The following is a 24,713-nucleotide window of genomic DNA, read 5'->3' on the forward strand; positions in this document are numbered from 1 at the left end:
GCAGAGCCTCAGTCAATCGTGCGGAATACACTGAGAAATAAACCTTTGCTTTCATAAATCACTACAATTTGGGTTGTTTTTTCTGCTGTAGTTTAACTTAGCCTCAGCTGACTGACATATGCCGTAACTTTCCTTATTATCCTATTAGAGCACATTATTTGTATTAGCTCTAGCCATTGACACCACTTTTTCTCCTCAACTCAAGACTTTCATGAATGGTATGATATATATTAAGCGAACAAGGATTTAGAATATTTGAAATTGAGACTGCCTCGTAAATCCTACGTAGTCAATCTACTTAAAGAGTGTGGGTATGTGTGTAGGTGGGGAGGATAAATATGTAATTATTTCAACTTATTAATAATGCACTTTTATAGCAATAGAAAACATTTTTATGTCTGTCTCTATAAAGAACAGGAATTTTTGTAAAAGCCAGACTATTTATGCCAATTTATGCCAATTTGTCTAAACAATAATTTTTAAACCATAATTATTTTCCCCCACTGATCCTAATGCTGCCATTTTCAAAACAAAAACAAAAACAAAAACAAACAACTTAGCCTTTTAGATTAGATCCCATATCTCAAAATATAAATAGGAGTATTTGGAGAAAGAAAAAAGAACGAAGAACCTTTGAAGACTGACCTAATCTTAATTGGGTCATTGTGGAGGTTTTGAGATGATTAAAATTTCATTTTATCAAAATAAAAATGAGTCAATGACAGGTATTGCTAAATAATATCTTGTAGAAGGTTTCAGTATTAGACTTCCATTCTCTTCCTCCTTCCCCCCTTTTATATAAATACATATTTTTTAGAATCTAGCATGTGGCAGGCAGTGTGCTAGGTGCTAGGGATTAATCAAAGAATGGGGCAGAATCCTTCCTATCTGAAGTGAACTACACATGCTTCAGCAGGCAGGACACATTCCCCTCTCATCTAAACAAAGCACAAGACTTTCAACAACCTTGCAACCTTCACCAACTAGAAAAAAGCAAAGCAGCTGACTAAGGAAATGCCCTGTCACCCTGAGGTATAGCTGGTCTAACTGTTAGAGGGCGCTGAAGAAATAGAAGGTTGTTCGTCTTCTGCCATTTATGTTTTCCTGGTAAAAGGAGAGACCTCCTCTACAAACAGCTATTCTTAGAATTCCTGCAGCAAAGTTCTTTATTTAGATGAAATGGTGGAAAACCATTATTTAGCTAAAAGGCAGGGTGTGTATTTGAGAAAACACAGGACTTGTGGAAACACAAAGTGTGAGGCTGCTTCTGCAAGTGACGTGGCCTTGGGGAAGTAATTTGTTCTATCTGAGTTTGAGATATTTCATCTGCAAAATGGATGCAATGATATCAGCTTTATCTTCTCATATCATTGTTAGGAAAACCCAACAAACATGCAATGTTGACTGAGAATCTCTCTGTTTATTTCAAGCCCTATTATTTCCTTTTCTTGTTCCTTTTTGCAATTGTTGTCTGCGTAAAGAAGTAGCATAATTCCAGATTGGCTCCCTCCAGAACATCAACCACAGTACACACAGCCTTAGCTCAGTTGTATAAATAGATGTTAAGTAACCAATCACTAATTTACTCATGAATTTATTTATTCAGCCAATATTTATTTAATCTCTATTTTTTTAAGGCTTTGTATCAGGTACTCCAAGAGATACAAAAGTGAAAAGAGATACAATTCCTTTGACATTACAGAAACTCTAGTTTTATGAATTTATCCCAAGGGGATAATTGTACATGACTGAAAAATTCAAAATGAAGGACATGTCTTATAGCATTTTTATAATAGATAACGAGGAAGAAAATAAAGAAAACTAAATCTATAAAGTAAGAGAGATTAATTAAATACATTCTACAGTATTACTGTATAGAATAATAAGCAGTCATTAAGAAGGACTATGTAGATCTCTATATCCTTAACCGAAAATATACAAAATATTTAAATGAAGAAAAAAGTTACAAAGACCCACAACTGAAAAATATACAACTAGGTACTGGGGGGATTTGGGGAGAAAAAAAAAAAAAAAGATTGGCAAAAAAGATTGTTAGCTCAGTTCCCAATCTTTAAAAAAATTAAAAAAATTTTTTAAAAAGTTACAAAAAATCAATATTCCTCTTTGTGTAACTTCTATACATCAATCCATGTGTCTATCTGAAGAAATTGGCAACATTTCTGAATTTTTACTTTCTTTTTGCACTCTTTCATGGTATTACGCATTTACAATGAACAAGCATGATTTCTACAAAGAACAATAAAGCTATTTTCAAAGAATTGAAAGGAAGTGAACTGCACAGGACTAGTCTTCAAAGACCTCACAGCCAAAACTAGGAGAGACGGCGTGTATAAAACATAACTATAAAGTTAGTAACAGATAAGGATGAACTGAAAGATGGGCATGGAGTATCATAAGAGATAAGAAGAGGGGAGACAAATAAGAATATTGAGGCAGGCAGAGATGGGAAAAGAGCATTTTAGGAAGAAAGAACAAATGGACTAAGAGGTACTGAGATGGAAATTTGCTCTAACTTGTTTAACACAGTGTGCAGTAAATGGAAAAATTTGCTTATCAGGTTGGAAAGTTTAAGGTCAGATCAGACTAAGGAGTTGGGCCTCTGCTGGGTTGACAATGGAAAGTGGTGATATTTTAGAAAAGGAGAAGGATATACTCAAACTGCCCAGGGGAACAATTTAGCCTTATATGGATGCCCCAGTATGGTGCGGGGCAGTACCACCTTAGGCCCAGGCATGAAAGGCTCCAGTCCTGAGCCTATTTCCTGGGCCAGCATAAGCTTCCACCCTTATAAGGTCAGGGGTCCAAAGAATGGCACAGTCAAGGCAGATTTCGGGAACTGTGGACGAGCTTGGATGTGCAAGCTGAGATATTCAAAGCTTGTGTGCAAGGCATATCACATTATAGGATGGAGCCAGGGGTGGGAAAAAAAGAGGGCTGGGCTGAGAACCAGAGGCAGGAGACTGGCACCGGGGGGCCGGTGGCTGGTTGTATGTTCTTGCACTGCTGTTCTGGCACACAACACTGAGGTGTTTGAGAATTCTAAATTTGAAACTGGCTTGTAAGTTTTTATGATGGCATATTAGTCAAGACAAGAAGAACTAATTTTATTGAATACTTTGCCAGCTTTATTTACAAATATTAGGCATTTAGACATAAGACATGTGAGCCTCTATTAGTACCTTTGTGCTGAGTCCTACAAATGTTAATGGCAAGATTGTAAATGTAAATGGCCCACAGTAGATGCTCAATAAACTTTTGGTGAATGAATGCTTGGCAACAGTGAACACAATGACTCGAAACGAGCAGAGATGATGGAGAGTAGACCAAATTGGCCAAAATTTCCAAGAGAGAAACTCTTCTGCTATACTTCCAATTCAATAGTCAGTTAAATAGCATAAATTCAGTTATTTGGAAGAGAATTGAAAAGCTATGTTTGAGTTATTATATTTAGAAATATTTTATTTAGAAATTTAAATTGAATTAAGGCATGAAAAATAGCAAATGTATCCCTTCTCTTGTCTCTAAAAGCAGAGGCGTAAAGATTTATTTTCAGTTAACCATTTATTTTTGGACCCTCCTACCAAAGAGACTTGCCAGAAGCCCTGGCATAGAAATCCTTGATTCAGTCTGGCCTGAATCACTCACTCATTGTGTGCGGCCTGGAGCAAGTCACTTGACCCCTCTGCACCTTAGAGCATTCTGCTGGAATCATAGGTGAAAAGCAAGAACGCGGAAAACAGATGCTCCATCTAAGTCAACCTCCTTGGGTAAATACATTATGGAAGAAAAACAACATTCAGCTCTTTCAAAGAAGTATTTTAAATTTGGCTTTTAATTCGTAAACATGAGGCTTTTTATAATTTAGGTAGACTTGGTGAATACTCACATAGAAAATTCCTTCTGAACTACATACTTCCTGCAGGTACTCAATTAGTACTTTAAACAGATTTTCTTTAGGAATTAAAACCCAAATCTGTAGCTTTTAAATCTTCAAGATTGAATAGCTTTTTAAATTTTTGAATTCTGCACATAATCTAGAATATACAGTGGCAGGAAGCCTACCAGAACAGGGGAAATTGAACATCTCCACAGCAATGGAGGAAGAAGTTCTTAGGCACTTGTCTTTCAACCTAACAGTGTTTTCAACACCAATAATTATGGTTAACATTTACTGCACACTAATCAGAGCTTTCGATGGATAATTTCATGTACTTCCCACTTGAACTTTAAAGGTAAAGTTTTACTACTATTCCCATTTTACATAGAGAGAAACTGAGTCTTAGAATGATTAAGCAATTTGCCCAAGACCACACAGATAGTAAGTGCGTGAGTGTCCGAAATAGGTAGTTCTGTCATCCAGGGAAGTCCCTAAAACATTTTCCACGTCTGATGCTTTGTTTTCAAGTCGTACTTGCTTATAGGAACCAAGGTGGAGCAACGCCAGATGGCCTAACCGCAGAACCGGTCCAAACCAGAAAGGTCCAAGATGGCGATGGTGATTTCCAAAAGGAAATGTGTACAAAAGGTGCTGTGTGGAAGAAAGGAAGATGCTCCTAATGCCCTCACTCCAAGTGATGATGCGGAGACCCCTCCCCCTTCACATCCCATAAGAACACTGCTCACTTCCTTCTGCGGAGAAGGTGTTTTAGAGCACCAGCCCTGCCTCCTCCATTCCTTGATCAATGAATACCGTTTCTGCTCTGCTCCCAACTCGGTCCCTTCTATCAGCGCGACCAGCTCCAGGCAAAAGGACCCACTTGCAGTCAGTTGTCACCTTAGGGCTGGGTAACAGTTCCAGTCCAGAGCCCTCATTTCTATGCTTGATACTGCCCCACTTGTGGTAGAAAACACTGGATTAATATGCCAGTAGATAGCCTACTGATTATATAAACCTCATCGTGTTCAAGACCAACATAATGTCAGTAAGCAGAGAAATTCTTTAGAATTCACAATTCAGCTGTATTTTGCAAAAGAGGTGTTTTTACTCTTTTGTTATCCAAGTAAAGTTAAGGACAAAAATCTAATTTTAAAGAGCTATGTGTAAAAAGCCCAGGAAACCAATTTCTTCATCTACATCATCCCCAAAGCAGAAGTTCCCAAGATTCAGAGTGCGTATGAACTCCCTGAGGAAGCTTTCAAAACAGGTGTGTTCCCAGACTCAGCACTACAAATTCTAGTGAAATGGGTCTGGGGTTTGGACACACAGAATCTGTATTTCTAAAAGTAGCCGGGTGACTGTGACCGAGGCCACCTTCAGTCCACACTCTGAGAAGTCTTTTCTTTTCACCTCTGATTCCTGGAACCACTCGGCTTTCCAAAACAATGAGGCTACTTCGCAAATTGCTTAATTAGAAGCCTGACCAATTCGGTGTGAACAAACAACAGGTGTTCTCTGCAAGAGGTGAGTCAGGAACAAACTCAAAATACGTCCTGGTTCTTGGCTTATGTATAATATATAGATGGAACCATTGCATATGAAGTTCTCAGACTCCCACAGATCTGAGTTGAACTTTGAAACTATAAAATACTAGAAAGAAGACGCTATGGGCGAGAACATTCCTATAATTCAGGAAAATGTAATTCCTTTGAATAGCATCGCACTTGCTTGCTTTAATCCTCAGTTATCCTGACATCCTTGGTAGGCAGGATGTGACTAATGCAATGCACGGAATCACACTTCTTAATGGCATTTTCGGACTGGCAGCGGCAGTACCAGCCCTCAGGTGCCATTGGAATGGAAATTCTGCTAATTGGGTCTTGAAGCTAACACCTCTCTTGGATAAAGGTAGGAAGTCTCACTTTACTGAATTGGTTCAAAGTTTTCCTCCCACGGATTTCAGCCACCTGTATTTGAAAGCAGTCTTACTTGAAATCTTGGAATAGAATTTGGATTTTCTTGTTCTAAAAATATAAAATCAGGTTTCAATGCCTGAGGAAGTGGAAATGTAGTGGATTCTTGAAAAATCTTGTATTCTCATTTTCCTATTCCCTTTGGAAAGCTTTCTCCAAAATGTCTAAGATTGCCTTAATCTGAGATTTCCTCTTCCCCAAATTGATGCATTAAAAAAATTAATGTGACTCGTTAGAGAAAATAAAAAGTTTGCTTAGGGTTTTTCCCCCCCTTTGTCTTCCTTTTACACATTTAGCTATATGATGTGGTTTCTCATGCGTTAGGAAGATTTAGGGTTTCATAGTATTCCCAAAGACTGAACAATACTTCTCTTGGACAAGGGAATTTTTCATCTGTCCATGAACACGTTTTGGGGCAAGGAATCTGTGAACCCCCGAAATTGTATGGAAATGTTTGAGCATATATTCACTGTTCCGGGAACAGAGTCACTTTTCTTTTCAAATTATTAAAAAAGAGTCCCTCTACCTAGAAAACTTTAACAACTACTCCCTCTAATAAAAAATAAATTTGTTTCCAGAAATTAAGCATATCTTTTTTATGATTTGAAAAAGTTGGAAATCTTGCTAAGCTTTTCAGGAATAATGTGAAATGCCACATAATGTCCAAGGAAGAAGATTTAAACAATGCAGTTACTTAATCTATTTCCACAATTAAGACTATTTAGCAATTGCTTGTGGACAAACGAATACATTTCAAAATCTTCTCTTTAGTCACACAATTGAGACTATTAAAATATCAAAGGACAATTAGATTACAGACTTCCCCCTAAGTAGCACCTTCTGCTTTTATTGATTTGTCCTGTAAAATATAAACCCTGTTGACAGAAATTTTTGGCATTTAAACCAAGGATAAATAGTTGTGTCCTTTTCTGTTATCTGGGTCAGAAAGATGCAAATGATGTTAGTTAGGCTATGTAAAATAACTTCTCCTCCTCCAGTCTGAAACATATATAAGTTTATATTTAAATAGTCCAGGAAATTTAAATAGTCCACGAATATGAATGTAAAGCCCCCATATCTTCAAATTTAAGGTAAAATTCCAAAATAAAAGTTTTTCTTAAAAAAAAATCATCCAGATGGTTGTATAGGGGTATTTTGTTGTCAATCAAATCACAATCATTAATCTCAGGTACTTTTGATTATCCACCTTTGAGGATTTAGACTAAGTCGTATAATATTTTAAAGCTAGTGTCCTGACCTATGGAAGGGGATGTTGGAATATGATTATCAAGGGAGTATCTGATGAGGAAAGAGATTTTTGTCCCTTTCCTTTCATTTGGGCAATCCTTAAAGCGTAGCTCTAATAATATTCAGAATCTAATTTGAAATGATCAACAATTGATAAATTACTCCTCTACCTAATATAGCGAGATCTTCAAAAACTATGAGAAATAAAATTATCCGCTTCTACCTGTATCAATGAATCAGTAAGTATTTTAATCTCTTCCAATCTGTTCCTTCTAATTTCCTGGGTGTCTGACAGATGCTTCAATATCTCCCTCTAGCCACATCTTCAAATTTAGTGATAAACATAGCCATACCCTCTTCAAAATTTTGTCTGAATTAATCCTCAAGCCTGAAGAGGTCAGCCTTGAATTAACACATGTATATGCAAGCCCTATAGAAGTTTTCCAGTGTCTGTCAGGTTCTCTGAATCTCCTGTCATCCTAAGCATTTCTATTTCCTATAGTCATAGTCATATGACAGGATTACTATTGCTTTTCCTCTTCTCACTGCTAGATCTCTTCTCAATGTGCAATAGTTTGTGGATGTTCTTCTTAAAGTAAAACCCTCAGATTTGTACTGCTACTTTTGGTATGCTTAATATAACCCTATTCTTTCCAAAGTGTGGTCGGTCTGTAGACCGTTGGGGACCCCAAGACCCTTTCAAGGGATTAGTAAGATCAACACTATTTTTATAATAATTCTAGAAATCATCTGCATTTTTTAGTTTGTGGACATTTACACTGATGGTGCAAAAGTAATGGTGAATAAAGCTGCTAGTACCTTAGCATGAAACAGGTAGTGGCATCAAACTTTGTATAAGTACCGTAAGTACCATCAGTCTTTGTATTCTTTACCCCATGCACTCACAGGGAAATAAAAAGCAAATTTCATTTAAGAAAATCTTTGATAAAGCAGTAAAAATGATTAATTTCATTGTGTCAACCCTTGAGAACACGTCTTTCTAATATTTTCTGTGAAGAAATGAAAAGTACACAGCTTGCTGTACAAGAAACTACGTGGTTGACTGGAAGAAGAGCTTTCACATGACTGAGTTCTGAGCTGAGCTGGCCACTTTTGTCATGGGATATCATTTTTACTTCAAAGAACAACTGACAAACTACTATTAATCAGACTTGGGTATTTGGAAGACATTTCATTTTTTTGAAATATGAGTGAAGTGAACTTGTGGCTACAGTGAAAGCAACTGACAGTATTTGCTGCTACTGAAAATATCTGAGCTTTCAAGAGAAAATTAGAATTTTGGAAAACTTTATTTGCCACCATGACCGTGACAGCTTCTCAATATTTGAAGACTTTTTGGATGAGACTGGTGGTGATTTTAATGATTGTGAGTTTTTTTAATGAAATATATCAACATTCGGAAAATCTGCCTAACTTAGTAATCAATACAAATGATACAGGACATTAAAATGCATGAATGGTTGTAAAAGATGCATTTAAAGTATAAGATAAAGAGATTTTAAGTAACAGAGTACAAAAAGCTCATTCTTATTGTTTTAGATCCACCATTACAACTTAAGTTAAAAAAAACTACTATTTGTCAAGTTTTGACATAGTATCACAGAAGACTATCTAAAAAGACTATTAAAATACTTCTCTATTTCCCAATTATGTATCTGTTTGAAGCCAGATTTTCTTTATATACTTCAATCAAAACAATAGAATGATGAAGCGGCTATGAGAATCCAGCTGTCTTCTATTAAGCCAGATAGTGGAGATTTGCAAAAATGGAAAACAATGCCACATTTCACAAAAATGGTGACAAGTCCTTGCGTTTATTATTATTTTAAATTAATTAATAAATATTTTAAAACATTTTTGGTCAGCTTTTATTTCTAATATGGTCTATTGATAGATATAACCCATATAAACACGTTTTTTGAAGTCCTCAACAATTTTTAAGAGCGTATAGAGGGACTTCACACCAAAAAGTTTGAGAACCATTTACACAGAGAAGTATGAAGGTACTGAATCCTTCTTCTGGAAACTCGGTCTCTCAGACAGGTGAACACTTGTTCTGTGTTGTGGGAAGGAGGTTAGCAAGAGCATGTTGCAGACTCACGTTGACTCAGGTCAAACTCCTACCTCTGAAGTTCTTCGCTATGTTGTCTTGGATAGTTGAAACCATAACAAGCGTAGGTTGGAGAAGTATGTCTTAGGGTGTCAAAACCTGAAACATCTGTCATCTTCTGATCCAAACAGCTTATGTTTAAAATAGAAAGGTAAAATTGAAATTGACAATCGTATGTTATTCAATTGGTTGAAACAAGCTATAGCTTGTTGGTGAAACTGAATCTCCCGTCTCCAAATATGATGCTTATTAATCAATACTAGATGGCTAGTAGCCGTAATTCAGGCCTGGAATCCAGAAAGGAATTTTGGTTAAACCTGAAGGTTTGGGGTGTATTCATGGGCACATGGAATAATTCAATCTATGAGAGACAGTGAGGGGACAGTAGGAAGCTGAAGTAGGTCAAACAAATGAGCCCAGGATGAAACTCCAGTTAATGCCTATCAAGAATAATATAAAAAATAGAAAACCAGGAGAAGGGTACTAATGTTTTTGAATAGCGACAATGGTTAAATTAGGAAACGCTAAGTTACATTAGGAAGCTCTACCTAAGAGTAGAGCTTAGGCACTCTACTAATCTCCTAACATAGTTTCACACGTTCTATCATCATAACAACTTTGTAAAGCAGGTATTTTCTCCATTTATCAACTAGGAAATAAAGGTCTAGAGAGGTAAAATATACTTCCAGGAACACACAAACAATCCCGCATCAAAGGTGGGATTTGAATTTATTCAATCTCTTATTCTGGATGCCCTGCCTAAGAAAATCTGATTGATACAGTATTCTGCTTTTAAGGAATCTTCACCCCTGAATTTAAATGTAAACTTTCACCTCTAGCCTCTTTCCCATTCTCTTGGGGGATGGGGGAGAAACTGACAGAAATGCACGGATATGTAATTAGCTTTTATATTCATCCGCAGTGAGGAAATATTTTACTTTTGCTTTATGGGCCATGAATTACAAGTTCAAGGGAACAAACAACAAATGTGTTTTTGATTAATAAAGAAACACAGTTTTACTAAATGTTTTCATTGCTTGAACCATTAGCACAGGAACAGTTAAGCACTACTAAGCAATAATCAGCAAGCCTGCATTACATATAATATTCATGGAAGTTTAGAGTGGAGGTTAAGTGCCCCTGTGGGGTCCCACAGCCAGACACTTGACACTCCATGATGTCCACCCTCCCCCTAAATCAGTTTAATCCACATTATATGTAAGAGTACATTAGTTAGACAATATATTTTAAATTACAGCTTAGCATTTAAAAACTACCGTACAACTAAAAATCAAGAAGCAGGAGTCTGATTAAGTGGATGAAATTGTGCTCTGAAACTTAAGCCAGTTTCTCAAGAGTTGAACCACCTAAGGCAGGGTTCAAACAAAGGCTGAAGCCCTGAAGGTTTGTAGGGGAGAATTAGTAAGTGGGTTTCCCCGGAGCAGTGTGAAGTCATCAGGCAAGGTAATGCTTCCCAGAGGTGTAACCGCTGTGGGGGGGTCGGGGGGCGGAAACGCGTAGTACTTTGCAGGTCGGCCCCCGGGGACCGGGCTGGCTGACTACCTAGTATTGCAATAAAATTCTTGCCCTCAAATCACATCCCCCAACACTACACCCTGCGCGACGTGTTGAAAAGCATCGCTCCCAGTTTACTCGACTTTTCTGTTTTGACCTGTTCATTATTGTCCCAGATATGTAATAAGGAGCAGGAACTCAGTTTTCAAGGCCTATCGAGCGCGAAAGAAGTCCACCCTCAGAGGAACCCTGGAAGAAAAAAAGAAAGAAAAGAAAAGAAATCTCTTTACCCTATAATAATTTCAGCGGAATCTCCCCAAACCAAATTAATTTATAAACTCTCTCATTTTTTCCTAAACAGTGCCACCTACTGTCCATTTTAAGTCACCAGGAGGCTTGTTGGCGAGGACCAGAGAGAAATAAATGGAAAAAAAAAAAGTAACCGAGAAAACTCTTCCCAGCCTTGGGGCTTTGGAAGAAAGATGAGAAAGGGCCATCTCGAAGCAAAAATAAGTATTTTGACTCGTTATCTTCTTAAAAGGCTCGCAAGAAAGCAAAAGTCATGTAAGCCATTCCCTTAGAAATGGCTCTTTTAAGCGCGCTACTTTCGAGTCCTCCAGAGGACGATTTTTATTTTATTATATTTTATTTATAATGCGTGGCGTTTGCTTATTTCTACGGTAGGGGACTAGGTTTAAAAACAGCACAATATTTTTCTACTTTTCCCGCCCACCCAATGTGGAAACTTCTGTGTAAGGGGGACTTCGACACTTGACATCAGCTCAGAAACTTCTGAGTTGGCGGGAAGTAAGGGTTAACAAGTGGTAGACCAGTCGCCGACTTTTTAGAGCCGGCTTTCGGAGGCTCCAGGTGTACGTACACACACACACACACACACACTGCCTAGCTCTTTCTCCTGCAGGCGGTTACTTAGCCTAAGGGCACCATTTGGCCTTCACGCAAATTACTTAGCACGGAGAGTTTATCGCGAAGAGGAAATCCCTGTAACTCCGAGAGGAGTTGGGATGTCTACAAAGCGTGGCCCCGGGGCTTCACCCCTGGAGGAAAGGAGGGAATCAGGTGGTGGCCAGCATGCGGGCACTGCGTTTCTCTGCACACGTTAGCAATCAAGTTAATTGAATTCATTGGCGTTTAGAACCGGCCTCTAGCTCAGAGAGAGCTTTGAATGGCCAATTTCTCTTTCTCCCTCTCCCCCTCCCCGCCCCCCGCCCCCCCCCCCCCCGCCCCCCCGCCCGCGCTCCCAGTTCCCTCCCCTCCGGTTCCCCAGTCCGCACCTCCTTCTCCACTCCCCTCACCCCCCACTCCCTCCTCCGCCCTATTAAAAGACCCACCAGCTCACTTGTTAAGACCCCCTTAAGTTGGAGGAGGCAGAAAGGCAACAACAGCGAGCAAGGAGAAGTCAAGACGTCTGGAAAGAATTACCCAGTCCTGGCTTCCAGCAGCCCATTGAAGCAGGGTCTTGAACCAGCCCCAGCCAAAGACTTTCTCCCGATTCTGCGCTTCCTGGGTTCTGCAGAGTCTTCACCGGGCTTTTTTTGATACGAAAAAGAGAAGAGACTTTCCGGTATCCGGGGAGGGGGGACTGGAGCAAAGAAAAAAAATAAACAGTTAATTTATTTTTAAAGCATACATTTTTCTTTTGAGAATTAGAAGACTGCTGTGCAACGGAAATATTAAAAAGAACAGCAGTGAAATTTCCTTTGAAAGTGGGGGAGAACCAAACATTTAAGACTCCCCCACCCTTTTTAAATGTTGTTTTTAAATTTTTTTTTTTTTTTGGCCGGTCGTCTCAAATTCATCTGATCTCTTATTACCTCAATTTTGGAAACTGCCCGCCACCGACCCTCCGGGACCACACAGACAGGCTGAGGACAACTTTATGACCAAGAGCTGAACAAGGTACGTTACATGGGCGCGTTTTGGTGAAGGAGGAGGGTCCTCGAATAGGCCAGGGAGAAAGGAGAAATTATCCACATAAGTGCTAAATTTTTAAGTCAGTTTTTGACAGCCAAGTTTGAGGTCTGAAAATTTCCAACAGACTGAAAATCAGGGGATATTTCAGATCACTGTCAGGCTTAGCAATATAGCTCTGTCTTTTCCCATCCCTGTGGCGCTCTCCAGAAATCCGCTGCCTTTCTGGGAACACAGGTAACCTCTCTGCCTGGGAAAGCCTGCACGTCCCGGGATGTACTTTTCCACTCTGCATCTTCCGGAGGCGCAGAGGGGCTCCGGAGTTAGGAAACAAGAATTTCTGCAGTGTAAGGAAAATCCATGTCGCACAGCCTCTCCCATCCCCTCTACCTTCCCATCCCTTCCCTTCTTTTTTCCCTTAGGCTCTATGTAAGGAGGAAAACCCTGGAAGAGCCCACCGCGTTTTACTTCTAAGTGAGAAGCCCGCTTCTCACTTGGAATGCAAAGGGTTAAAGCGAGCCAGGCTCCCAGCTCCGCGGAGCTAGGACCCCAGAGAAGGAGGGTCCTTCGCCACCTCCTTGCAGCTACCGGCCTCGCTGGGCCACTCCCCCTCTTTCCCCGGCCTCCCCTCCTTTGCACTCTCTGCAACCTATTAAAGCGTCAGGCTGCGTCTGTCCGGGCTCAGCCAGGCTCCGGAAGCCTTACTCGGGCCAGGGGTCCCTAACGCTGGCAGTGGCACACGCAGACCCGAGCGGGAGGCGGGCGCGCATCCCTCCTCTCCGCACCCGGCCCGCCCGCGCCGCCCGGGGGCCGGCCGTGCGTGGGGACCGCGCTCTGCCTCCCGGCAGCTGCAACGTCCCGAGAGCCAATTCCGACGTGGCACCGAGCACGCTGGCGCTTCTTTCCGCAGCTGCATCGTGGGGCACGGCCGGGTGGGGGTTTGGGGACGCCGTCCCGAGGGCCTAGCCTGGGGCTGGGGGCGGGGGGCTCGTGAGAATCGAGTGAAGGTGGGAGGCGAGCCAGAGGCTGGGTTGGGGTGGATAATCAACACCTTGGGCGGAATTCGTCACGCTGGTTCCCGCCCAGCGTGAGCTAGGGCTCCGAAATGGGTCCCTGTGAACAGGAGGGCGGGTCTGAAAGGAGGGTCTGTGTGAGGGCGAGAACGGGGAGGCGAGAGAGGCTTTTTCCCCAGGCCAAGAAAACGCGGCCGAGGGGAAACGGCGCTGAAAGGATAATTAAGGCTGGAAAGAGGCGCTGGGAGCTGAGAGGCGGTGCCTGGGGAGGAGGGTTTACAAGACCTGGGTCCTATTACATAGCCTTAGGTGCCAGCTTCCCCTGCGCCACTCCCTCCATCCCCTAAACGCCCGCGCTGTGTACTTGGACTCACCGACCCTGCGCGCCTCCGGGGCGAGCGAGCTGCCACAGTTGTGTTCCCAGAAGGTGCGCGTAGGAGCCCTGTCTGCCCCTCCCTGCCCAGTTCCCCACCCTTGCGGGACCGTTGCTGCCGGGTGTCTCCGGAACAGCTGCCCAGAAACGCTCCTCCAACCCACGTGGCTGGCCTGGGATTGCCTTTGACGTCACACCCAGGGGGGAGGTGTGACGCAATAGATCGGGAAGCCCTGATTGGCCGCGAAGGGCTTCCCCGAACTGGAGGCCTGAGTATATATAGACTCTTAGCTCAGTGTTAAGAGTCAAGCAAAGGAAGTTTGTAGTTGGGCTTCGCTGAATAAATGAGGCGGCTGGTAAGAGGGGAACAGCTCCACTGCCCGTTGTAGAGTTCAAGGGTTTTTCCTCAGATTTCTCACTGCCGTGAAGGCGTATGATAATGTACCTTTGGAAGTGTTAAATGGGATTATGATTTTTTTAAAAGTCATTTTAACAAAGTTTGTAAAGGTCCACACGTAGTCAAACACATGCCAATGATGGCAGATTTAAAATTAAAATGTGTATTTATATTGAATTGGCTAGAACAAATATTTACGCCCGTCAAACTATTTTTAGATACAATTTTAAATTTTACAGAATAAGGTTGAAAAGAACTCTTAAATTCTAAACTTTGTCTTTTCATTCCAATGTGTGCAACTTGACTCATTCATTATACTAGTTTTCACTGCGTTTTTCTAGAGGCTTATTAAGATTACTCATACAGATGAGGTACTGTTTTTGGAATACCCAGACACTCCATCAAAGGTTTTCCTAGTATTTTGGTTATTCTTTTACATTTTCAATAAAAGTTGAAACTCTTTAAAGTACAGATTTTTGTATGTATACTATGTTGTGTATGCATTAGCAATTTTGGCACAAATAATTCAGAATTCTAGGTAGACATTTCTGGATTATAGCATTGTAATCAGGATACCATCACACCTATTCTCTTTTTATTATTTATATATTACCTGAATTGGGTGAATAGAAAAATATATAGTAGATGTATTGACAAATGTATTTGCTCTGGGTTGCTTGTATTGTACCTAGAGCTGAATCCTTACTTGACCAGACAAAGTTACTCAGCATATAAAAATGCAAGATCTTAAATTATTGACTAGAATCAAATTTAAATGTCACTCTTCACAAAGCAAAGATGATAGATAGTTATCTTCCTGGAAAACAGAAATTGTGCAAGAAACGGGTAAGAGACTGTTAGTAGAAAGTAAATCACATTGGAACTGATCAATTTTGTTAGTTCTGTAGACTAGAGCCCCACAATATTGAATTTCATAAATACCTTTTCACACATTTTCCAGCTAAGATCTCTTCTAAAACAATTTTTTCTTAAATTTTTAAGTACATTGAGTCATTTATTTTCCAGTATGGAAACTGTGGGGAAAGCCCTTGTCTATGGATCAATGTGGAGGTCCCTTTTGGCAAAGTTATATTACACAGGTACATTTTAAATCTATGAACAAGGAGTTTGTTACATTGTTAGCTCCCTGACTTTCAGATAATGAGAGAGTGATGAATTAGTGTATTTGGAGAATAGAGCATAAACCCCACTGTTCCTTTCTGGGTTCTCTTTTTTTATCCATGCACACCCAGGCTGTGTTTCACTGAGAGGCTGCAAGGACAGAGCCAGTGGCAGCTGGTATGACAGCTGAATGGGGGGACAGCTCCCTGTAGGAAAATCATTTCCATCACCCAGCTTGGTTTTAATCCTTTCCTCTCTGCCAGCAGTCTGCATAGAATAAGCGTCATCCTACCGCACATACCTTAAATTATTCAAGGATGTTTTGGATGTCGTCTATGTGGAGTTCGTACATATACCACCTTGCTCACGATCTAGAAAAATGTTACTGATATATGAGTCAAAATAAATATGAGGTCATTCTTAAATATTTCTTTAAATAAAGAGATTTATGAATATATGCCTCAAATGCATACATCTTTACTGCAGATTATTAAAAAATAGATAAACTGCAGTCACATCTTAATGGTATCCATCATAGAAAAACTGTACTCAAAGAAGTCTTTAAAAAACTATAGTGTAAGGCAAAATGTGATTTGGCCCATAAAAAGAGTAAAATAATAGCTACTGTTTATTACATGTCTAATATGTATCAGACACTGAGTTAGATACTTTACATACATTATATCGATCTTCCCTTCAAAGAAAAATTTATAAATAAGGGAACTTTGCTTCAGGAAGGCTAAGCAACTCACAGAAAGTCACAGTGTTAGTAGGGAATGTTGTGTGGAATGTAATCCAAGAATTCTTGAATATAATGCCCTTGAACCGGATTATGCTGCAGCTGGATTGGTCAAGTTTCATGGGGGCTCAAAGTGAGGAGAAATCACATCTGATTGAGAGATTGGGAAAGATTTCATGAAGAGACTTGGCACTTGTGGTTCATAAAGCGACATAGGGTTTTGACCTGTAGAAATAGTGCCCAAGAGCTGATGGAGGAACATGTGGAACTAAGATTCCATGCCACGTCTTTTTGTAATTTTCCCCTTTGCCACCTGAACTTTAGGATGAAGTTTAGGATGATGAAGTTCAGGAACCAGTAGTGCAGTTGGGAGAATTGGCATCCTAGGAGTAATTGATCAATATTGATGGTGCAAATGAAGAGGAATCTGAAACCTGAAGCTGTGGATCCAGACACAGCTAGGGTGACAGGACCTTTGAAAGGCTTATTGCCTAACCCTGCAAGCTTGGCTCCAGGCTCTCTGCTAGGATAATGGCAGTGGGGCTGGAGAGAAAAAGGCCAACTTCAAAAAAGCCGGACAGGAAGAGGAGGTCAGAAGGGGACAAGGGGAGGGTCATATGATCTAATGTGTCCCAGAGGGTAATGTGCTCTAAAGAGACGACTATTGGGAGGGTTCATCTGGGTACTTCAATCTTGGATTTCTAGTGGAGAGCAGCAGCAGAGGCTATACACATAAGGGGCCTGTGTCAATGCAAATGAGATCGTGAAAGCTTTCTTACACTTTAACCTGGTGATTGCCAAACTTTGTTGCAATTAGAATGGCTTAAGGAGGTTTGAAAGCTCCTGATGCCCTAGTAGCACTCCATACCAATGAACTCACAATGTTGTAGGAGTCACACATCAGTAATTTTTACAGATCCCCAGGTAATTGAAATGTACAGCAAAATTTGGGAACCACTACTTTTTTTTTTAATTAATGAGGAAGGTTTGCGCTGAGCTAATATCTATTGTCAATCTTCCTCTTTTATTTATTTATTTATTTATTTGTTTGTTTGTTTGAGGAAGATTCGCCCTGAGCTAACATCTGCGCCAATTTTCCTCTACTTTGTATGTGGGATGCCTCCACAGTGTGGCTGATGAGTGGAGTAGGTCTGCGCCCCAGATCTGAACCCATGAACCCCAAAGTGGAGTGCGCCACCAAAGTGGAGTGTGCGGGACTTTAACCACTCTGCCATGCAGGCGGACCCAAGGAACCACTACCTTTTAACCTTTTGCTCACCGCACTTTCCAAATCCCCTATTAGCAAGCAAATGGCTACAAGCAGAATATATCTTATTACAAAGAAGCAGGGTCCCATATTTCTTGCTAGTGTCACCTGCCTAAGTTTATATTCCTACTTCTATTCATTCTACATAAAATTTGAGGTTTAGTCCCCCTTCCTCCATGCAACATGAGTTTAGGGGTAAAGAAAACCTATGTTCCAGAACTAGTTCTGCTATTTATTAAATGTGATCTTGAGCAATGCATTCACTAAACAAACACTCTTTAAATATCTCCTCTTGGCCTTTGTGCCTTTAGATATTGGCTACAAGTTAAAAAGACACTGACCTGGTCTTCAGTGGACTTTAGAATATAATGAGGAAGAGAGACAAGTGCACTTTATAACTTAAGTTACTCCCCCTTCATGTTCAGAAGCCATTAATATCCCATTGAAGCTGGGATAAATATGTATATTCTTTACCTAGTTAGAGTAACCCTACAAAAAGATATTATTCCCTTTTGGCAAATGAGGAAATGAGGCAATGAGGCTCAGAGAGTAGATTCCAAAAGCAATTTATTCTTTGTACTCGTCCTTCAGATGACTGTGATGAAGAGCATGCCCACATTGCAACCTACATTCATCCTTCTTATAGACACTCAGATATGGGTGGTAGGAACATTAAAATTAATAAAGTCTCAAGTTTACTCCTAAAATTGTGAAGTTCAGAGATATTTATTGTCCTAGGACACATAGCTCATTCATAGAACCCTCAAGTGGTCTGTCTAAAGTCAGACAGCTAATATGAGGCAGAACTTGGGCTTGACTCTATTTCTTCCCAGGCCAGCTGTACTTTCCACTATGCCACTTATCCCTGGATAACTAACAAACAATGGGTTAAAGAGAAGGAGAGTCAGGCTGATGAGATGGTTACTGGCAGGGTAGTAACTGGCAGAGAGCTAACATCAGTGAGCTCTAACTGTTGATAATTTCTTTCTAGGTACTTAAATGCATTCCCTCTTTTAATCTCAAAATCTGTTTTGTGAAGTCAATATGATTAGCTCCATTTTATACATGAAGAAAGTGAAGATAGCAAGTAATATGTAACTTGTTCAAGCTTACCCAACCATTGAAAGGAAGAGCCAGGAGTCTATCCCAGTTTAGTCTGGTTCCAGAGGCCAATACATGTGCACATGCTTGCCCATGCATATATGTGCACACACAGGTCATTGGAACCAAAAAACAAAGCAGTGTATAGATCAATGGATGATAAATACTGTAAGAGTGCTAGAGTTCAAGTTGATAACAGATGATCTCATTATCCCTCATGCCTCAAACTTGACCGCTGAACTCATAAGATTGCTCAGATTGCAACTCACAATTTCTGGAAATGCTCTGGGGGACCAATTTGCCTTTTCTGACTTTGTCTCCAAAGGTCCTCTAGAGCTGGTCTGGTACTCCCCACAACTATTACATTTAGATAGCAGGGCAAGAAACTATGGAAATGGTTTTTAAAAAAGAAAGAGAAAAATGCTGGATGAGGAGTACCCTGAAGGGCTCAGCCTCTGAGCAAAGATAGGGGAGGGCCCTGTGCTCTGTCAGTTAGCATTGACTGCTTGAGTCCAAATGGACTTACTCGTTTATTCAGATGTACTTATTGAATACCTACTATGTGCCAGACCCTGTTTTTTTTTTCTTTTGATACAGGAATACACAGTTGGTCAAGACACACAATCAATGGTCCCTGTGGCCACAGAGTGCACATAGTGCTACTTAGACAGATGGAGTCAGGGGAGAGAGAGTGGCAGGGAGTGAAGAGAGGGCAGGGCGGAGGGGTTACTTTAGAAGGGAGTGGTAAGCTAACACTTCTCAGAAGACGTCTCACTTGACCTAATCTCTGCAGCCTTTCCCAGATGCTGACTCAACTAATTCGAATTCACTTCAGCTTCTCCCAGATCCAAAATGGAAGGACCACTTTATGAAAGCTATGGGAGCTCAGTTCTTGGCACAGAGCTAGGGCAGTGAGAGAGCTGTTGTTCTCTTATCCAGCATTTGCCTTCTGGTTAATACAGGAAGTCAGGGGGAAGGAAAAGGCTCTGATACCCAATGACCTATGGGGTCCCACTTGGGGTCTATGAGCTAAGAGCAAGGCTTATATCTGCTCTGTAGGGGGCACCAGTGGATATGGGAGTCCCTTTCTTATGATAACACAGAATTTGGGGGGACTACCAGCTTCCTTTGAGACAACCTCATTCCACATCCCTTTTGGCTCTACCCACATAGGAAAGCATATGAGCCCAGAAATCTTCTCTGACTAGTGGATGGTCTTGTATCTGTACCTGAGTGAGTGTCAATTCCTCATTTTCCATGATAGCAGGAAGACAGTTTTCAAAGTTCTTTTTTTTCAAAGATTTCATTTTTCCTCTTTCTCCCAAAGCCTCCTGGTACATAGCTGTGTATTTTTAGTTGTGGGTCCTTCCAGTTTTGGCATGTGGGATGCTGCCTCAGCATGGCCAGATGAGCGGTGCCATGTCCGCGCCCAGGACTTGAACCAACGAAACCCTGGGCCACCAAAGCGGAGCATGCGAACTTAACCATTTGGCCACTGGGCCGGCCCCCTCAAAGTTCTTTTCTAAGCTTTCTTTACACAATGTGTTTTATTAGCCGGAAAGAAAAGGAAGCTGCCTATTTTGGCATGAGGGTTTGAATCTATTCAACAAATATTTACTGAGACTACTCTAATCACCTGGCATTATGCCACCATGTGGATCCTACTCCTGGTTTTGTGACTTTGGGCAAGTTCCTTAAATACTCAGTCTTGCTTTCCTCCTCATATGGATATGTTATTTGTAACATGAAATTAACAATATATTTACCACGTAAGTTATTGAGATTAAATAGGATTGTGCTATTCAACAAAACAAACAAAACTTACCCCATTACCTGGAACCTAATGAATGATGAATAAATCTTAGTTCACATAAGAATGAGGCCCATGATGATGTTGGTGAATAAAGTTACATCCATTCATTCCGCAAACATTTACCGAAGACAGCCGTAAGCCAGGCAATGTTTTAAGGCCTTGGGGAACATTAGTGAAAATAGATTAAAAAAGAAATTCTGTTGACTTTTTGGAGCTTACATTATTCTTTAATAGTCGGTTTGGCCTAGAATTCTGTGAAGTTTAGTACATAGTGAATAATTGGTATCAAGTCCATTAGCAACTTAAAAATCAATTAATAGGCTGAAGTCTGATACTGGGCAAAGAAATCCAAGTTTTATGTTGTAAATATTTATGGAAGGTAAATTTCTAAATCATCTTTCTATGTAGCAGTAAGCTTTCATGATCTAGGATGGAACTAACCATATTTTCCCATTTAACAGTAAAACCATATGTCTGACAAGGAGGGTTTGCTTATGAAACAGTCTTTGAATTGGGGATTGTCTCAGAAAGTCTTACACATATGGTGCCCATATCTATGAAATCGCCCAGGGGAAATTAGAAAAAACACATCCTGTGTGTCACTCCCTGAGATCAATGTGTTCCCTCAGTAAAGCTGGCTCTGCGATGTGCCTTTTGCCCTTTGGCCTGTATTGAGATGCTGCGTGTGTCACACTGGGCAATAATGCGGTACCTCACAGAAACAGAAAGGTTCAATTCGAGCCACGTTGCTGCAGTTCACCAGCAACTTTTCCCAGGCTTCAAAAGGACATTCTGTAGACTCCTATGATGTAAGAGGGTGTTCCCACTTCAGCTGTGGTCAGCAGATGCTATGCGGACACTCTCTGTATCCACGTGTGCTGATAAAAGCAAGGAAAATGTGAATAATGGAAAAGAATGGCAGGCAGTTCTTTTGCTGGCTATGGAGATTTTAAACACAAGCGAAACACACACTTAAGCTTCTCCCTGGCAGAGTGTAGTCCCCTTGAAATTTTTCACTCTTGTGAGAATGACTCATGTCTTGGAAATGACGAGTTCCAAGTCTGGTGCTCCCAGCACCTTTAGGCATTGGTTAATGTACCCTTCGGGAGTTTTCAGCATCCCGTCAGCTGTCTTAATTAATGAGGGATGCGGTGCTCTCTTGCCTTTCACTGAAAGCTCAACGTTTTACTCTTCCCCAGCACTATTCTCCCAGCAGCTTGGACTTTCCATTTGTGTTGTGATTACCTTTATCAGGCTCACATGTTACATATTATGATGTCCTATAAAGTGCTAGAAGTGGAACAAACATTTGTTTTTTGTTTGTTTAGCTTCCTTGTTAGCTGATACTTTGCATTGTGTTTCTGGTTTTTTTAAAGACTTTCACAAATGCTTTGCTTTTGCTCCTCCCTGCAGCCCCGTGAGGGGTCATTGACAAGTACTATCATTTCCAGTTAACAAAGGAAAATAATGCCCATAAGCTGGAATCTCAGTCTCCAGGCTGCTTTGTTTTACCTAGGTTGTGTTAGTTAGAGTGAACTAAACTCAAAATGCATAATGGACAAACAAACGAACAAAAACTCAGAAATTATTTCTTCCTAACAGGAGAGTCCAAGGCAAATATCCTGGGTTGGTGGCTGGCTGCCTTTCATGTGGCAGTTCAAGGACCAAGCGCCCTCTATCTTTGGGCTCTGCAATCCCCTAGGACCGTGTTGATATGAGCATCATGCCTGTGGAAGGAAAAGAGAGACTGCAAGAGGCCCATTCCCTCTTTTAAAAGTCCCAGTTGGGAGTGGCCCACCTCAGATTTCCAAAGGCTGGAATATCACGGCCACATCAAGCAGTCTGTGCTCAGGAGAGGAAACACAATTGACAAACAGCCACACTGAATTTTCCCAAAAGTATAATGCATATCCACTCAGGACCACCTCAGTGCATGACTATAGGGACTAGAATGTGCATAGTGGCTCTTGTTGCTGAGTGACGTGATGCCCACAGAACTAGTAACAGCCAAGATAACCCTAGGTGTTATGTAGACATTCAATTTTAAGTCTTAGTGTGGAATAGGAAAATATAAATAACATATCCAGCAAGAGATTTTGCAGAGATAATTGCTTACCCTAAGTTTCCATTTAAAATAAGTTTATGTAGCTTTCAAAAACTAGTTGAATTAAAGAAAAAGATTAAGTATTAATTATACGTAAGTATGACGAAACCGTGAAGTTAATGTGAGTGATTACAGATGGGGATAGTGCTTTTATACCCATTATCCCCCTTATTATAGTTCAGCCTTGGAAGAGGAGGAAAATATGCTTTGGGGGAAAAAACTGTGATATTGTGATTTATAATAAGAAATATATATTTGATCTTTGTCCCCGTCGCTGTTTCTGGCTCAGAGCTCCTAAAACCCTTGGAATTTCCTAAGTGAAGGGAGCGATAGAGGTATCTTTGGGTTGTATTAATGAAGTGACTTTTGGAAAGCATCTAAGGATGTAGGCTGGTTGCCAGTGGAGCCAACCATGTACTTAGAGGCCTGGAACTTCCAGTTTCACCTCCAGACCTCCAGGGATGGGAAAAGGGTGGAGATTGAGTTCAGTTGCTAGTGGCCAATAATTTAATCTATCATGCCTACGTAATGAAGCCCCTAAAAAAATCCTAAAAGGTGAGGGTTCGTAGAGCTTCTGGGTTGGTGAATAGGTGGAGGTGCTGGGAAAGTGGTCATTCAGAGAGAGCCTGGAAGTTCTATGCCCTTTCCCATACCTTGCCCTGTGCATCTCTTCCATCTGGTTGCTCCTGAGCTATATCCTTTTATAATAAACCAGTAATCTAATGAGTAAATGGGTTTCCTGAGTTCTATGAGCAGCTCTAGCAAATTAATCGAACCCGAGGAGGGGGTCTTGGGAACCTCTGATTGACAGCCATTGGTCCGAAGCACAGGTAACAACCTGAGCTTATGATTGGTGTCTAAAGTTGGAGCGAGCAGTCTTGTAGGACTGAACCCTTAACCTGCAGAATCTGACTCTGTCTCCCGGCAGATAGTGTCAGAACTGAGTCAAATTGTAGGGCACACAGCGGGTGTTCCGGAGAATTGTTTGTTGGATGTGTGGGAAACCCCCTCCCCCCTACACATTGGAATTGGGTCCAGGAAGCCAAAAAGCAAAGCAAAATAAAATAGGTCTGTCAGGTACCTCTTCTATGCTTAGCATTGGAGATGCTTTAGGAAATACAGAAAAATGGTCCTCCTGTGCTCTAGTTGCCCTAAGCCTTATTCAAGAGATACACAAATCGTAGGGAGGACTACAAAATTGGCTATTGTTAAGAGCCGGAATGTATTTCGGGTCTGATGTGGTAAGGCTTTTAAGAAGATGGAAAACTTACTTGTTGAAATTAAGCATGATACTGTTTCTTCTTTAATTTATGATTTATTTCTACAACATTTATTGTGGGCTTATTGTGTTCCAGGAAGTTTCCTGATCCCCAGGAGCTAACCATCTGGTGTTAGTGATAGTGGATGGAGGAGACAGCCGTCTGAACAAAGGAATGCAATTCAGAATTACAGGGCCTTTGATAGATGTCTGTGCAGAATACCTAGGCATAAACAACGTTTAATGTCAACAGAGACTTTGGAAATAATTGGGTCTGAACTCCCTCATTTAACACATTAAAAAAACTGAGGTGCAGAGAGGTAAAGTGACTTGCTCAAGGTCACACAGCTAGTTGATGGAAGAACTAGTATTAGAATCCAAGTATTCTGATCTCCAACCTCAGCTGGCTGCATGGAAAGGGTGTGAGCTGAGTGATGTGCATTGGAGATGAGATGAAATTACACAGGAGAAATTTAGCAAAATCTCCTGTGGGTTTTTCACTGGTTGCTATTGGAAGTGAGAAGCCAGCATGGTGTAGAAAGAAAAATTGCCTTGCTCACTAGGAAACTTATGTTCTATGCCTAGCAATAACTACATACATAGAGTGCATCTTTAGACATGGGATCTAACACACTAAACATAGTGCCTCCATGGATTTATTTAATGTATTATGGTTTTCAATAGTACCTTGCACCATCATCTCATTTTATTCTTGAAGCAGCCCTCTGAGGGGTGCCAGAAGGGCATCCCTAATCTTCTTTTGCAGATGAGCAAACTGAGGTGCAGAAAGTCAGACAGTTAGTTAAGTGAGAAACACAGTGTTAGAACT

The 24,713-nt window shown here is 40.8% G+C and overlaps 1 protein-coding gene and 1 long non-coding RNA gene across 2 annotated transcripts in view; one reads left to right on the forward strand and one right to left on the reverse strand.

The window, feature by feature from the left end:
- Positions 1-5,502: 5,502 nt before the first annotated feature.
- Positions 5,503-24,713, forward strand: part of HAS2 (hyaluronan synthase 2) — a 37,451-nt gene continuing 18,240 nt past the window's right edge. Inside the window, exons 1-2 of the mRNA XM_046642511.1 lie at positions 5,503-5,806; positions 12,647-12,685. The gene's annotated coding sequence lies outside the window, so the exon portion shown is untranslated. The remainder of the gene's footprint in view (positions 5,807-12,646; positions 12,686-24,713) is intronic.
- LOC124228184 (uncharacterized) lies at positions 8,814-14,214 on the reverse strand. Its single transcript, XR_006885651.1, has 3 exons — positions 14,085-14,214; positions 12,209-12,368; positions 8,814-11,014 (listed from the first exon to the last, which is right to left on the reverse strand). It is a non-coding gene; the product is annotated as an uncharacterized LOC124228184 (long non-coding RNA).

The sequence above is a fragment of the Equus quagga genome, chromosome 16, assembly GCF_021613505.1.
Source record: "Equus quagga isolate Etosha38 chromosome 16, UCLA_HA_Equagga_1.0, whole genome shotgun sequence".
In the NCBI taxonomy this organism is placed as follows: Eukaryota; Metazoa; Chordata; class Mammalia; order Perissodactyla; family Equidae; genus Equus; species Equus quagga.